The 15,549-nt window shown below is 36.6% G+C and overlaps 1 long non-coding RNA gene across 4 annotated transcripts in view; it reads left to right on the forward strand.

The window, feature by feature from the left end:
- The first annotated feature begins 3,967 nt into the window (after positions 1-3,967).
- The window catches only part of LOC149790177 (uncharacterized), a 164,124-nt gene continuing 152,542 nt past the window's right edge, over positions 3,968-15,549 (forward strand). Inside the window, exons 1-3 of one of the 4 annotated variants that reach the window (XR_016423803.1) lie at positions 3,968-4,610; positions 5,112-5,233; positions 11,741-11,858. This is a non-coding gene — a long non-coding RNA (uncharacterized LOC149790177). The remainder of the gene's footprint in view (positions 4,611-5,111; positions 5,234-11,740; positions 11,859-15,549) is intronic. The other 3 variants (XR_016423801.1, XR_016423802.1, XR_016423804.1) reach the window with 3 other exon arrangements.

The following is a 15,549-nucleotide window of genomic DNA, read 5'->3' on the forward strand; positions in this document are numbered from 1 at the left end:
GTGCTATGGTACTCTTCGACCAGGAGAAAGCTTTCGACTGATTTGAACAAAACTGTATAAAGAATGTTTTTAAAAAATTTGGTTTCGGACCCAATTTCCAAAATGGACCAAAATCCTACACACTGGGATAATTAAACGGGAAATGCACGAAAGAATTTGAAATACAACGATCAGTGATACAAGGATGTCCACTATCAATGCTAGAATACGTAATGGCAATATAAATCCTACGTCACACGATAAGAAACAACCCAGATGTGCAAGCAGGGGCGTATTAACCATTAAGCAGACTAAGCACGTGCATAGGACACCAGGGCCAAAGGGGGCACCACAAAGTTGAGAAAAGGGTGAAAAGAAAGAAAGAAAAAAGAATGAAGATTTGTAAAAAAAACTGATACAACTAGTGCAAATTGATCATGATGTTCTGTTTCTTGATCATGGTACACCCTAGGGTTATCTTCTCAGGTGTACGTGGAAAAGAGGGGCGCGCCAAGATTTGTCAGTGCTTAGGGCACCAGTGAGCCTTAATCCGCCCCTGATTATACAAGGCATACAAATACCAAACCTAAAAAAGAATTAAAAAATGCTCTAACATGCATATGATTGCAACATCTTTAGAAGAGAGGGGAAATGCTATAAGCGTCGGGTTCCAAAATAAACCACAACAAGCACGAAATCTTAAAAATAGTTAACTGGAGGGGCAACCACCCTGGATTATCGCCCCCCCCCCCCCACACACACACACTTACTGAGAGACACTGTAAAGGCTCTAGGGGTTTACTTTGGTAATAAAAAAAAGAAGCTGTAGAAAATTATGAACATATTATCAATAAAATAAGAGAAAATGTGAAAATCTGGCCATGGCGCCATTACCTATCATGGAGCGGGCCCAAGTGGCCAAGACTTATTTATACTCAAATATTAACTACATAATTAAATCCATAGATATGGATAATACAATTTTAAACAAAACAGACAACGAAATAATAGATTATATATGGAATCATAAAATGCATCATGTAAAAAAAGAGACATTATATAGGGCCAAAAGTAGAGGGGGCTTGGGGTTGCCGAGCCCTCTACTACTATAATTAACTAACATAATCAATAGATTAAAAAAAAAAATGCACTCAGACCCGGCTACAGCGTGAGAAGCACCGTACATCTACTGGTTCGGCTTCACCTTGAGAAACCGACCAGAGATATACAAAAATAACAAATTAATATAAAAAAATCGAAGTGCCACGCAAACATATGAGAACTAATTTTAAAATATAGAGACAAAACAGATTTATGCAAAATTTAATAAGTAAAAGTCACGCTTGGATTAGGGAGGAGGTAACCAAAAATATAAAATGTAGAGTAGAGCAGGACAACTGAGGGTGTAAATTGGACAAAAAAATTGGAAAAATTGGGGAAAATAAGATCTGTCAAAACACAAAGTATAATTTTTAAATACCTGCACAACACCTGGCTAACAGGCGAAGAAACAATCAAACATCGTATGCTGAGGATAATGCCGAAATGCCCTTTATGTAAAACAGCGAACTTCACCAAACTACATACGATTGTCCAATGTGATAAAACTAAACATAATAGGATAAAGTTAATAATGAAAATTTGCAAAAAATATAAGTATAACAAAAATAACATTTTATTCATAGATTTAGACTACGAAAACAAAATCGTTCTAAAATGTATAGACTATATAGTAACTACGATGATATCCTGTGGACAGGTGATAAAGATTTTTAAATAAGATACGTGGTAAAAATAAGAATATTAACCACAACAAGAACTCAGTACGTCTTACGACGAATAGATACTTACCGTCAGGTTGATATAACGCAATTGATGTTGGAATTGGGGGAGAGAGGGGGAGGGAGGAATAGGTATTACAGACCGAAGGGTCGCGTAGCGCAATTGCGAGCTGATGCCATACCCATACCCCCTCCTCGCACCCCACAACAGCCATATTTCAAAGAAAATTTCAAATTCTATTTCAAATATTTCAAAGAAACCCATATAACTTTTTTTTTTTAAAAGAGAAAAGGGAAGAAAGGAAGAAAGAAAAAAATAAAAGAATTTTGTAATTTAATTTTTTTTCTTCTTTCTCTGAAAGAAAATTCTAAAGACATATATAGGAAGGGATACAGGGAAAATATAAGGGGGGAGTAAATGGCGATGACATCATGGGGCTAAGTCACAGGGCTCAGTGAAGTGCATAGGCCCATCATGAGTCTTTGAAAACACCCAATGTAGAACATAAACAGACAAAATAAAGACACAAATACATACTGTATAACACTTAGTTTAAAACCCTACTAACTTCTCCCGCACTGCATGGTTGACCACTATAGAATAATGTGGTCTCATAAATACGTTTGGATCTTTCAATAAAGCATAATCAGATAAACTAAATAAAGGAGGCCTAACGCGACCCAGGAAAAACACATAGAGAATAAAGAAGCGTGAACCTTGGATCGAGCGTAACCTACCTATCAACATCTTTAAAGACTATTATGAGGAACGACACATATTATCACTCGAATAATAAAATAGGAAATTATTTTTTTAAACAAAATCTAAATAGTACACCATTCCATCGTCAAAATTAGAAAACCATAAAACAAATTAAAAGATACAATATAACATCATAAAGGAAGAAATACAACTGGGAAAGATATTTGATCTATACTTGCTGTCTCAAACATAAAGAAAATATAGCATACACACAATATAACACCATTACATATAGCAAACACTGAGACCTAGGCGACATATAGCAAAGGTTACAAAACATTTCAAGGGAATGAACTTCGAGCAAGGTGAGGGAAACCAGACTCGGACGAACAACCCTTTAGATAACACTATGGAAACATAAATACCCCATCAAAAATTCTAAAAACTAAATTTTTTATATAAAATTTTGTTTTAATAAAACGTAGAACACATCTGAGGGGGAAATACACAAATATAAAATACTTTTTATTTTTTTGGGGAAATGGGGGCATCTGTCCGTTGCCCCCCCCCCCAAAAAAAAAAGTGTGTGTGTGTGTGTGTGTGTGTGTTATTATACCCATTACATTACTTGCAAAATATATATGGTGCTGACATTTTTGGCAAGAGGGAGACCTACCGATATTCTGCATATAATTATTTTAATGTTTTTCAGAGCGAGAGTATTGGGGCCTGATCTGTTCAATATATTTCTCAACTGATACAGCAGGTATAATCAGAGGCGTAGCTGGGGGGGGGGGGGGGGGGAAGGGGAGTACATATGTCCCCGGGCGCCAAGGTACAGGGGCGCCAAAATGAGGCTTACAACGTTACATTATAATAAGTAAACAAGGGTAATATTCAAAAATGTGATTAAACGGGGAGGGGGCTGGGGCGCCAATTTTATAGTTCGTCCCCGGGCGCAAAATATCATAGCTACGCCTCTGGGTATAATAGAGACCCGCCCCCCCCCCCCCCCTCCCCGAGTTTGCCACAGAGCGCTCGTGTAATATACGGTTTAATACAAAATACATGATTGTGGGCAGGAATATACAAAATTTGGTCGATATACATGATCGTTGGTATCTATTCAAACGAGGGCCATGAAATACATTAGCAAATTCCTACAGTATTTTAAGGCAGGCGATTACGAATTATTTAAACCACGTTTTTCATCTGTCACAGATTTTATAATCATTTTGAAGTGGCTGCTTTATCTCGAGGAAAACGAGCGGTAAGTGTTATACAAAACAAAATCTTAATAGCAATTTGATCACGTTTGCGTCATTTGACACTAAGAATAGTAATAAATAGAGGATAATTTCTTTTCCTACGTTAGGCCTAATACCTGGTATGTTTTTTAGTGTGGTACACACACAAAAAACAACCCCAAAACAACACTAACAACATTTTAAAAAACCCACAAAAACGCGTGCCGTGCCGAAGCCACGGGCTAAAATGCTTTATTATCATTTTTTTTTTATTTATAGCATCAGTCACAAATTGAAATATATACAGTATTAGCGTTGGAAAAGAAAGTTTTCTTTTTGTTATATTTTTTTTTCTCACCCTAGCGAAACACTTTCTGCAAATGACCTTAATAAAGAAAAATAATAAATTAACCTAAACCACTTTGAATGTCGACCGTATCTTTTATTTACACGGCATCATGCGCGGAAGAAAATACCAACTGAACCGGGATTTCAGACAGCAGATGAATTGAAGTTGATTCATTGAACATCATTAGCAATTGTACAATCAAACAGATGCAACAATGAAAAGTGGAACTATGAAAAATCGAGAATGTTAGATTTGCGAAGGATTTATTCCGAATCATTGTCTGCTAATAGAGAATTCATGTCAGTTGCTGTGTCGGCGATGCCCACACAGCGCGCCGTCCAAATGTGAAGTTGCGTTTTGCTGACAGACATAACACTGTGCCATAATTTATCTGATGGCATGTAAAGAATCTGCTTAAATTATAGTATTTAAAAGTTTCTTCATTTTGTAAGAGCTCAAGAAATTAATTCTGGTTTGAAAGACAAGATGACGGTAAAACTCAGAAGACGTAGCTGTACAGTACCGTTGGTGTTGGAGACATCATAATAAAGGTAACTGCGTTAACTTCGCTTTTTGTTTGGTAATTTGTTGGATATTATCTTTTGCTGATCTTCTTTGAGCTTGGAGTAAATTTTACATTCTGAACATTTTTATTTGCACTTATCTGCTTAATATGTATTGCTGGGATATCATATAGAATATGAAGTCAGTATAATGGTACTATATTACATATTTGAATGATAAAAGACTGGTAAATGATATAATGATAAACTACAAAATAAATAATTTGCCCAATATTCCAAATATGTTAATTAAAACAAACATTGAATGTAAATTCAGATATAATGAGCAGTTGTAAGAAGTAAGAAATAACATTTTATCCATTGAACCTGTTATGTGTTATCATCATCAGTTTTAAAATAAACACATGGAGACAAGTTTGCTTAAATTCTAAAATTAACACACACACACACACACACATATGGTATTTTAATCTAATACAGAAATGGTGACATTGATATATGCAGACCAATAGTTTTTTTCTTCTACAGATATAAATTAAAAAGCCTAATTCTGAGAGTTTCACCTACAACATTCATGATGGGAAAGGGCCACTAATTAAGAGCTGACATATGTGGAAGAAAAATACCATCCATGTTGAAAAGGGCTAGAGGTAATGTGAGAAAACATAATTTATCAATCTTATTTAACATTATTGTTGATATTTTATCTCAACTGGTCAAAAGGCTAAGTGGGTTTATGTAATGGTCCAGAGTGTGTTATTTATTTCACATCCCCTTCTGTCTTTCAACAGTAAGAAATTAGCTACTTTGGAGTCCATAGTTCTGATCAATTTGTTTATATAAAACTTGGTTTTGGGCTTAAATCAACATCTTGGATAAATCTAATAATGAGGAAAATCCAAGTATATACATGTGATCATGTATAAGATTAGTTGAGTTTTTTAACCAGCCTAAAAGCCATACTTCCACAATATAGGCTAAAATCATTAAGTTGTCCTTGAAGTTTGATGAGTGTTAACCATTAATAATAATAAGGTGATCTTTCATCTGAGTATGTTACCACCGCATGCAATATTTATACATGTAGTGCAGTTTTTACTAAACGTAGAATACATGCTTATATAAATGAGATCTAGATTGAAGAAGTGAAGATGCATACAAATACATGAGGTTATAACCACTACTGCTGATTCAAGTTTGATCATGCTTGGCCATTGGGCTTATAGAGTCAAGTTTCACAATGATGCTTATTATGAGTGTGATAAAGGTATGGTAGTGAAGTGACCTTGCATCTGATTGGCAGAGTTTCTTATGATTTGCACAACAGTGTTTATGATCCAATTTAGATCTGACTTGTTTAATTATTTGCTTGTATGTCTGAGGCTATAAGCAAAATATGTGCATATAATGTGGTGGTTCTACATCTCACTAGCCATTCTTGCTACTGCTCTTAAAACTATTTCTCATTAATTTCATCAGACTTGGTGAATAGATTTATCTCATCAAGATATAGCAAAAGAGCAATTTTGTAAAAAAAATATTCATTCATATTAAACTCAAATTCTGCATCTGATTGGTTGACCTTGCAAATACTATAAGGGCTCTATTTCTGACAAAAAGATTATTTTGATTTAATGTAGCAGAAATGCTTATATGATCAAAACATTGAACATATTTGATGACAAATAAGAAATAGTTTTTCATGCAAATTTGATAAACATTGATAAATCGGTTCATATCATTAAAAGCTTGGAAGAGTTTGATTACATGCGAGACCATCACATATTAATCATTCTTTATTTAGAGAATTATTTTTGTCAGGATTTAGTAAAATATGTAAAATCAATATGGACTGGTTTTGTTATGTACAGCAACACTAGTTGTTTACTGAGTACTGAGGGAATTGGAGTAAGGCAAGGGTACATTGCAGTAGGTAACCTGGTTGACTTGATAACAGGATTTTAACACAAACATTTTTATCAGGAGTCTAGCATACTAACCATTGATTCACTGCAGATCCTGCCCCCATTAGTTACCTTTTAATACATAAAGCATTTGGGTTTTTTATGTCACAAATCCCATAGGGATTAAAATTAACATCATAGGTCTCACTGGATAGTTTCGTATTTTGACATCCCTCTAATTTTTAAGGTAGAAGGCATGAACCTAATTATCACAAGCCTAGCATTTATAAATTTACACATAAGCTAAATCTATAATGTGGTTCAGATTTACTTCGAGTTAGGCATGGAAATAGGTTGGCTTGTTGGTGACTGCCTGTCACAGTTAGATGAGCATTGGAGATCATATGCGTAACTTAGTCTGCAAATGAGCTGCCGACTTTTATTTGTGTCTGCTACAGAGGTAAATATAAAAAAATCTTGATGGTAGAGGGGTGATGAAAAGTATGCTAATTTGTTATAGTACTAGTGAACTTTATTCATGCATAAGGCACATACTGATTCTTTTAGTTGCCTTGTCACAGAAAAATATTGAAAATAGCTATTTCTAGTAAAAAATTAATGTAAAATGTACCTGCATCCTTTGACCCTACCAGAACCAAACTAAAAGCTCAAATTTGTGCAGCTGCTTTTGCTCATCACAAACATAATTGGGAGTATAACTGCTAACCCTACCCTCTAGCACACATTTCATTCATTCATTGGATTAAAGTCACGTGCACCTTTCGGTATGTGCGACTGTTTAGTTTGTACACGTTTGTGTACTTTTTGAATTTAGCGATTAACTTATACAATGCCCCCAAGCAAGCAAGCCGAAGCCCAGGTGCCCCAAAAGGTCCCGCCCAGGCTCTCGTCGCTGCAACCTTCTCCATCGTTGTACTCCGTTGGTGGTCTGTTTCTGCATCCTGCATCTCCTTCCTCTCTCATTTCAGGCAGTAACCGAAGCACACCAGCAGCAGTATTATTAAATTTTCGTTGCAATCAATGCCCAGTTCCCTATATTTATTGGGCTATTCCTGTACTATCTTGCCAAACATGTGATTGTCACATACGCTTCAGATATTCCTGAGTTGTGAATTTTCCTATCTTTTGTAAGGTCTATTAAATTTTGTGTACTTTGCGTACTTGAATTTTCCGGAAATTTTTTCACATCTAGTAGGCTTTTAGTAGCCCTTTATTTTGTTTTGGAGATCTCAATTTGGTTAAGTATTTCGTACGTGTGGCTTTAAACCAATCAGTGTGTTTCAGGGCCAGTAAGTTGTTGGTCAAAAGAGGGCTTTCGTGGGTCAGAATGAAAGCCCTATGTGGTAAAATTTGTTTGTAAAAAAGAAAAAAAAAAAGAAAAGAAAAGAAAAAAAAGGTGGGTAGGGAGTGTGTATGCTATATTTGTGTGATGGCTATAGACATTTTTGTTCGTTTTTCTGCTTTTCCCACATATCCCGACAACACACATTCACGCTCACTTTCTCATTCACACTTATAAGTAGATGTGGGGGGGGGGGTGGCCTTATTTATTTTGTTTGATTTCGGGAAGGCAATTCTTTTCATACTGGGGGGTGGGGGTGGTTTGATTATTTGAGGCATACTCTTTTCATTGTTTCTGCCTTCATTCCCCAAGGTCTGCAAGTGTCCTGTTCTTTCTTCTTTTACTGCCTTAGGACGTTTAACTTCATTCTGTGCCTTTTCCTGCTCTTCTTTATTTCAGCTCTTTCTGCCTTATCCCGTGTCCGTTTCTGTTTTGGTCTTCTCGTCCTTTTGATACTGCCATGTTCGCCGTGAGATGTTTTCTTCGAGGGAGGTGGTTTGATTGCCTTTGTTTCCCTTCGCTTTGACCACTTGGCTATTTACCTGTTATTTTTGTTTAGCTTAGCTATTTGTGATTTATTTTAATGTATATTTTTTTTATTTTTATTTTTTTATATTTTTTTTTTTTTTTTTGAACCTACGGGGCCTAGCATGCCATTATAATTCCAAAACAGTGATTTTGTAATATTCGTCCTTATCTGGTTTTTATTGTTCGGGTTATGAGTGGCGGTGTCAGTCTGTGAACCCACTAGCCCGAGCCGGCTGTCACAATTCCCAAACAGTGATTTGTAATATTTTGATTGGTTTTTTTCTTTTTTGGTTCGATCTTTTAGGTTTATTGGTTTTAATTTCTTTACATGGTCTCTCTTTATACCCAACCCTTCATTCGGTTTAGATTTGTCCCCTTTTGCCTATTTTGTTAATGAATGTCATGATGTTATTATAGGTCATTCCTATGTTATTGTTTTTTGCCACAAGTAACTCCGGGTATGTCCACCGTTCTCCTATTTGTTCCTGTTGAGATTTTAGTTTGGCCCTTTCCTGGTTGTATTTGGGGCATATATTTATTAAGTGTGCGATTGTTTCTGGAGTTGGGCAGTAGGGGCAGTTTTCGGTTGGTCCCCTTTTTATGTGTTTCCCTGCGCATCCTGCCAATAGTGTTTTACCTGTTCTTATTCTATTTATTATTGTTATATCGTATGGATTTTTGAAGGTCGGACTTTCGACTTTTCTACTTACTTTTTTCATCATCGTGTGTATTAGACTGTTTGCATCCGATTTTTCCCATAGCTCATGCCACATGTCATTGATCTTGTCCCATGTTATTGATTTCAGTGACGCTGTATGCTATATTTTGGGCTTTTGGTTCGTTTGTGGCGTTTTTTGCTTCTGCATCTGCTTTGTCATTGCCTGGGATTATGGATGTGAGAGGGTATCCATACGAATTCAACATGTTTGTTGTTTTTTTCAATCTCTTTAAGTAGCGATCTTGCATGATTAATCATATTAGGTCTGCTCTTGGATTGGTCCGTTGCTAACGATTGTAGTACACTGTAAGAGTCGCTTAGAATGACTGCCTTAGTTGTGGGGTATGTTTTGACGTATGTTAATGCCATTAGTATTGCCATGAATTCTACCGTGTATATAGCGCATTGGTCTGGGAGTCTTTTTCCAACGGTGACATCTAATTTTGGGATCACTATCCCTGCTGCAGTTTTATTTGGATTTTTGGTTTTTGATCCATCTGCGAAGATTTGCATGTATGTCTCGTATTTGTTGTCAATGTACGTTAGTATTGATGCTCTTAGTCCTATCGGGTCATTTTGTTTTTGTCCTAGTTTACGTAAGCTAAGATCTATTTGTGGTGTGGGACAGGTCCACGGGGGGTCTGGGTAGTACCTTATTTTTTCTGGGTTGATATTTGCGATTTGAAATTTCCTTTTTAATTCTATAATTATTTTCCCACTAGGTATTTTTTATTTTTTCCTTTTGTATCGAATGGTTTGTCGCATGCTAAGAGGGCTTGTAGCGTGAGGTGGTTGGGTTGGTGTATTGATATTCGAGTCGAGTATCGCAGCATCAATTCCTTCCGCCTTAGGTCTAGCGGGGGTTCTCCTACTATTATTAAGATATCTTGTGTGGGGGTACCATTTAGGACGCCGGTGCATACCCTTAGCGCTTTTGATTGGACTGTGTCTAGTTTCTTTAGTAACGTGGTGTTCGCCGCTCCATATACCTGGCAACCGTAGTCCAATTTTGCTCTTATAAGTGCTCTATATAGGGTAACGAGTGTTTTTTGATCAACCCCCCCAATTCACCCCTCTGAGGTTTCTGTGGAGGTTGATGTCTCGTTTGCACTTCGTTACGAGTTCTTGGATATGAGCTGCCCACGTGAGTTCGTGGTCGAATACCATACCTAGGAGTGTCGCTTGTTTTTCGAATTTGATGGGTACCCCCTTTAGGGTTAAGTTTGGAGTGGGTGGGGGGTGGCCACCTCCCGGATTGGAAACTATGCCTACTGTTTTTAGAGGTGACAATTTAAATCCCCATTTATCTGTCCAATTTCCTATATCGTTTAGTCCTTTTTGTAAGTGCTTGGTCGTTTCTCTGCTGGCCGGGTTGCCAGTTTTCCATACGGCGCTGTCATCGGCGAATTGGGATAAGTCAAGGTGGTTGGGTTTTACCGCTGTTTCCAGGTCGTTTATCATTATATTAAATAAAGTTGGGCTGATTACGCTTCATTGTGGCATGCCATTTTCCAGTTTGTATCGTTCGGAGTAGTCTTGTCCTAGTCTGACTTGTATCTTTCTATCGGTTAGGAAGTTAGCAATAAATTTGTATATATTGCCAGTTATTCTGTATGGTTTAAGTTTACTTATCAGTCCCTTAGTCCACATTAGATCATATGCTTTTTCCATGTCTAAGAAGATGGCTGTAACATATCTGGATTTTTAAAATTTTTCTCTAGATGCTAATTTGACAGCGGTTTCTAGTCTCATGAGTTGGTCTATTGTGCTTCGGTAGTTGCGAAACCCGCTCTGTGTATTAGCTAGTAGTCCTTTGCTTTCTAAATGGTATTTCAGCCTGTTGTTTACCATAATTTCCATTATTTTACATATATTGTCTGTTAGTGATATGGGCCTGTATGATTTTATATCGCTTGAGGGTTTTCCAGGCTTAAGAATCGGGACCACTACTGCCTTTTTCCATCTTATAGGTATGGTACCGGTTTCCCATATTTTATTAATGAGGTTAAGTGCAATTGTGACAAGTTTTTTGGGTAGGTTCTTGTACATTTCATACCCCAAAGTGTCCTCCCCGGGGGATGTGGTCTTTTTGCCGGCGAGGGCCTTTCTCCATTCGGCTTCTGTAAACGGAAGGTTTAGTGGGCCGTCATTATTTCCTGCTTCCTTTATGTTGTCAGAGTTGCTTTCCTCAAATTGCCTTTTATGATTTTTAAACTTATCCTCTAAGTTGGTATTGCTACACATGTTGGCGAAATAGTTTGCGAATAATTCTGCCTTATGTTTGTTGTTTTGTCCAGGTATGTTGGGGGTTATTGATTTAGTTTTGCCTCTCATTTTTTTAATTCTTTGCCACACCTCCTTCGATTTTGTGTTAATATCTAGTTTTGAGCAGAATTCTCTCCATGAGTTTTGTTTAGCTATCATAATAGTTTGTTTGGCAGTTTTTTCCTTTTCCTTGTAGTAGTTAAAGTCCCTATTATTTTTAGTTCTTTTGAATTTGTTTAGAGCTCTTTTTTTCTCTTTAATTGCTATTTTACATTCATTATTCCACCAGGGCACCGTGGGTTTGGGTGCTACTCCTTTAGTTTTAGGAATTGTTTCTTGGGCCATTGTATTAATGGTTTCTATTAATTTGTCATTAAAGGTGTCAATGTCCCGGTGATATATGGTTTCTGGGTTGATTGAGTCACCTATCTGTTTGAACCTAATCCAGTTGGCCTGTTCGTATTTCCATCTTGGTGTGAAGGACGCTTTATTTTGAGGTATTCTAATTTGTATTTCTATATTTATAAGGTAATGGTCACTTCCCATAGGGTCGCTTTCATCAACTTGCCAATCAGAAATGCCTGCTAATCTTGGTGTGCATAGAGATAGGTCTATTGCTGATGTGTGGCCTGTTCTGTCATCTATCCGGGTGTGCATTCCGTTGTTTAGAAAAACTAAGTTGCATTTTTGTGCCCATTTTTCTACAATTTTTCCTTTAATGTCCGTCTTTTGACTCCCCCATAGTTCATTGTGCGCATTGAAGTCCCCGCATATTACCACCCATTCTCCACAGTCTTTAATCATTTTGATTGTTTCGTCTGCACTTAAATTGCGCTGCTCATTTGTTTCATAGAGGTTAACGATTAGTACCTGCTTAGTTTGAGCGGTTATTTTGACTATCTGTATTTCGAAGTCATTGGGCGGTCTACTATCTGTTAATTTATGCATTTCTGATGTAATTCCATCTCTAACAAAGGTTGCTAACCCCCCTCCTCTTGCTGTGGGGGATCGATGCTTTAGGTATTTGGTGTTGTAGCCTATGATGTTTGGGATACGTGAGGTATCATTTAGGTGGGTGTCCTGTATGCATATAACATCTGGTTTTCTTTCCTGTTCAAGTATTTTGTTATTTAGTTGGTCAGCGTGGGCCCTAAGGCCGCGTGCGTTCCATTGCCATATTTTGATTTCTGCTCTGGAATCCATCTCTAGTGCAAAAAGTCTTAATAGTTTGTTTAATTTACTGTTGTTTTCATTTTATGCGTGTTTCCTACCAGTGAGGGTGCTACCTATTTATTTTGTTTTTGGTATCCTGATTTTTGTTTTGGCCTGCTTATAGTTTACCCCATGGGAGATCATATATTCGACTATTAGGGCTTCTCTAAGAGCCCTGGGGCATTCTGCGTGGTTTGGTTTGTGGTTACCACTACAGTTAGCGCAGTGCTGATTGGTGGCGCTACATGTTTTCCGGTCTGGGTGGTGAAGACCACATTGATTGCACCGGAATAGGTTTCCGCAACTCTTAGAGTAATGCCCCCAATTTTTGCAGTTGCCACAGAACCGTGGTTTGTTTTTGAAAGCAAAAATTTTTTTAGCCTCGAGTTTTTCGGCTATTTTGATAGTTTCTGGGGTGGCGCCCTTAAAAAAGAGTACCACTGCAGTGCTATCCTTTCCCCTTCTTGTTTTTAGGCGGATTGCTTTCTCTACTTCCTGTCCTTTACTCCTTATGTAGTCTACTATTTCATTGGTTTTATTTTGAGTTGATACGTATATGACTCCTTTGTTGTGTGTTTTTGGGGGGTTTGGGTCTATGTGTTGTTTTGTTCTGTTGTGTCTAGTGACCTGAACATTTATTTGGCCTATTCTTTCAATTTCCATATATTTGGCAATCTGTTGTTCAGTGGTGCATTTGATTATCAGCAAGTCGTCTCTAGTGCTTTTAAGCGTGAATTCTCCTTGGTGATGTTTGTTCAATTGCCATGCTATGGTTTTAAAGGCTAACTTCGTTATTTTGGAATTTACTCCCTTGACGAAGAGAGTCAGTTCAGCGGGGTGTTTCTTGTTTTGGATATTTTGCAGACTGGTCTTTTTTCCCCTGGTGTTTGTCTCTTTAGCTGACTTTGTTTCGTTGTCCATAACCGGCTTGCTGGGTCTTGTATTGACAGTTAGTGTGTTCCTTATTCTTTCTAACTGGTATTTGGGATTTGGTTTTCCTATTATTCTTACCTTTTGTTGAGTCGTGTGTGACTGCTTTATTTGTGGTAGGGTGAGGGCGTTCTGTTTCATCTAGTAGGTTCTCAGTTTGAGTCCCCTGGCTGCTAGTGTTTTTAACCAGCGTGGTCTGGGTTGTTTTTGTGCTTGTTGAGTATTGTTCCTCAGTTTGGGTACTCATGTCGGATGTAGTTTTGCGGTTACTCGGTAGATTGTCCACATTCTCGTTTACGCTTGGTGACAGGTAGAGTCTACTCATCGAGTCAGTTGGGGTCGAGTTGAAAATTGGCGTTAAGAACTGTATCTGTCGTTTTTCTCTTAGGGGGGATGAGACTGCTTCGGAGTAAGTTTGCCTTAGTTTATCTGCCTTTAGGTTGACCAGGCAGCTGAGATAACTATTTGATGATGTGACATTAATTTTGTTGTTATCCATCTTGAGTTTCTTTATTTGATGTAAGGTATATATGACGGGATATTTCTTTATCTGTCTTAACTATACTTTATTCTACTTAGTACTATGAAAAAGCAACAGCTGTAAGGGGATATGCAAATAGCTTTTATTCTGATTTGTGTAATTAATTATTATATTACTATTATCCAATTTAAACTTATTGAAAATTATTTTCTAGCCAAATGGTCAAAGTAAAAGGTTTTACTTACCCCGATCCAATTTTCTTTTTAAGATCTTTAGAGTTTTTAAATACAGCCTTCTAATTATACAAGTTTCATTACATTGGTCAATAATTAGTCACATGTGATGACACTTGTAACTAATCAAACCACAGCAACTGAGAGCAGACTAAGCACTGATATTTATATGGTACAGTGGCAATATACAGTCTGTCTGCTGCAACACATGAAACAAACTGGACAAATCTGAAAGCCTTGAATTTGACTTTATTTATCTGTATGGTAGAACAGAACCTGAGTTGAAAAGCTTTTAAAGAAAGACCTTGATATCAAACCTAATAATAACTGCAGGAGTTATATTATGGATAATTAACCATTCTCTCAGTTTCAAACTGGGCATTCCATCCCATGGGGTTCTAAATGTAAACCAAGTGTAACTGATATCCTAATGAACTGTAAAGACCATAGCAGCACAACAGCAGGGGACCAGGTATGTCCAGATCCAGAAATCACAGACCAGTTTCAAACTGATGATGAACCACATAAAAATTACACATCTGCTAGAACTTATGTTATGAAGATAACTTAAATTGCATTATTATTAATCCTCCTCCTCACATTCATCATAATTGAGATGCATCATATATGTTTTATTGTAAAATAGTTTATGCAACATAATTCAGTGAAGACCTTTGCTGCCAATTTACCAGTGAACCATTTGTTTCAATGAACATATTTTATGTTGTAACAAGGAGCATCATTTAAACATTATGATACACTTATCATACCTGTATATGAAATCTTAATACTAACACTTATACTTGCAATACTACTACTAATAAAAACACCTGCATTGATAATTTGATTATGTTCAATTGGACTTGTATCTAAATGATCACCAGCTGTATGAAAAGACATATTTTAATATATAGATATTGGATGGAATACTAGTTACCACAATTGAATAGTCATATGATAAATGATATATTATTTTAAACAATTTATATTTGCAGTGAAACATACTTTTACATTATTTTCACTTAAATTTCATTTATAGAGCAGTATACTCTGCATTCATTAAATTACTGAAATGGTTATAATACAACAACAAATACTGCAACTTCCAGAATCACAAAAATCAAAAGATATAAACAAAAACTTCCCTACATGTATCAACAGTTGTCACTTAATAGACAGAACTCTGAAGATTTAGAATAGGATGTTAACAAATTAGGTATTCAAGTTAAAAAGAAAAAAATACCAAGTAAGCTTACTACCAAAAAATCAAACAATAACAGTGAATTTTAGTACATTCCCAGGAAACAGAATATATGATTTTTCTTAACTTGA

The sequence above is a fragment of the Sinohyriopsis cumingii genome, chromosome 10 (genome assembly GCF_028554795.1).
Source record: "Sinohyriopsis cumingii isolate HCF-2022 chromosome 10, ASM2855479v2, whole genome shotgun sequence".
NCBI classification, from domain to species: Eukaryota; Metazoa; Mollusca; class Bivalvia; order Unionida; family Unionidae; genus Sinohyriopsis; species Sinohyriopsis cumingii.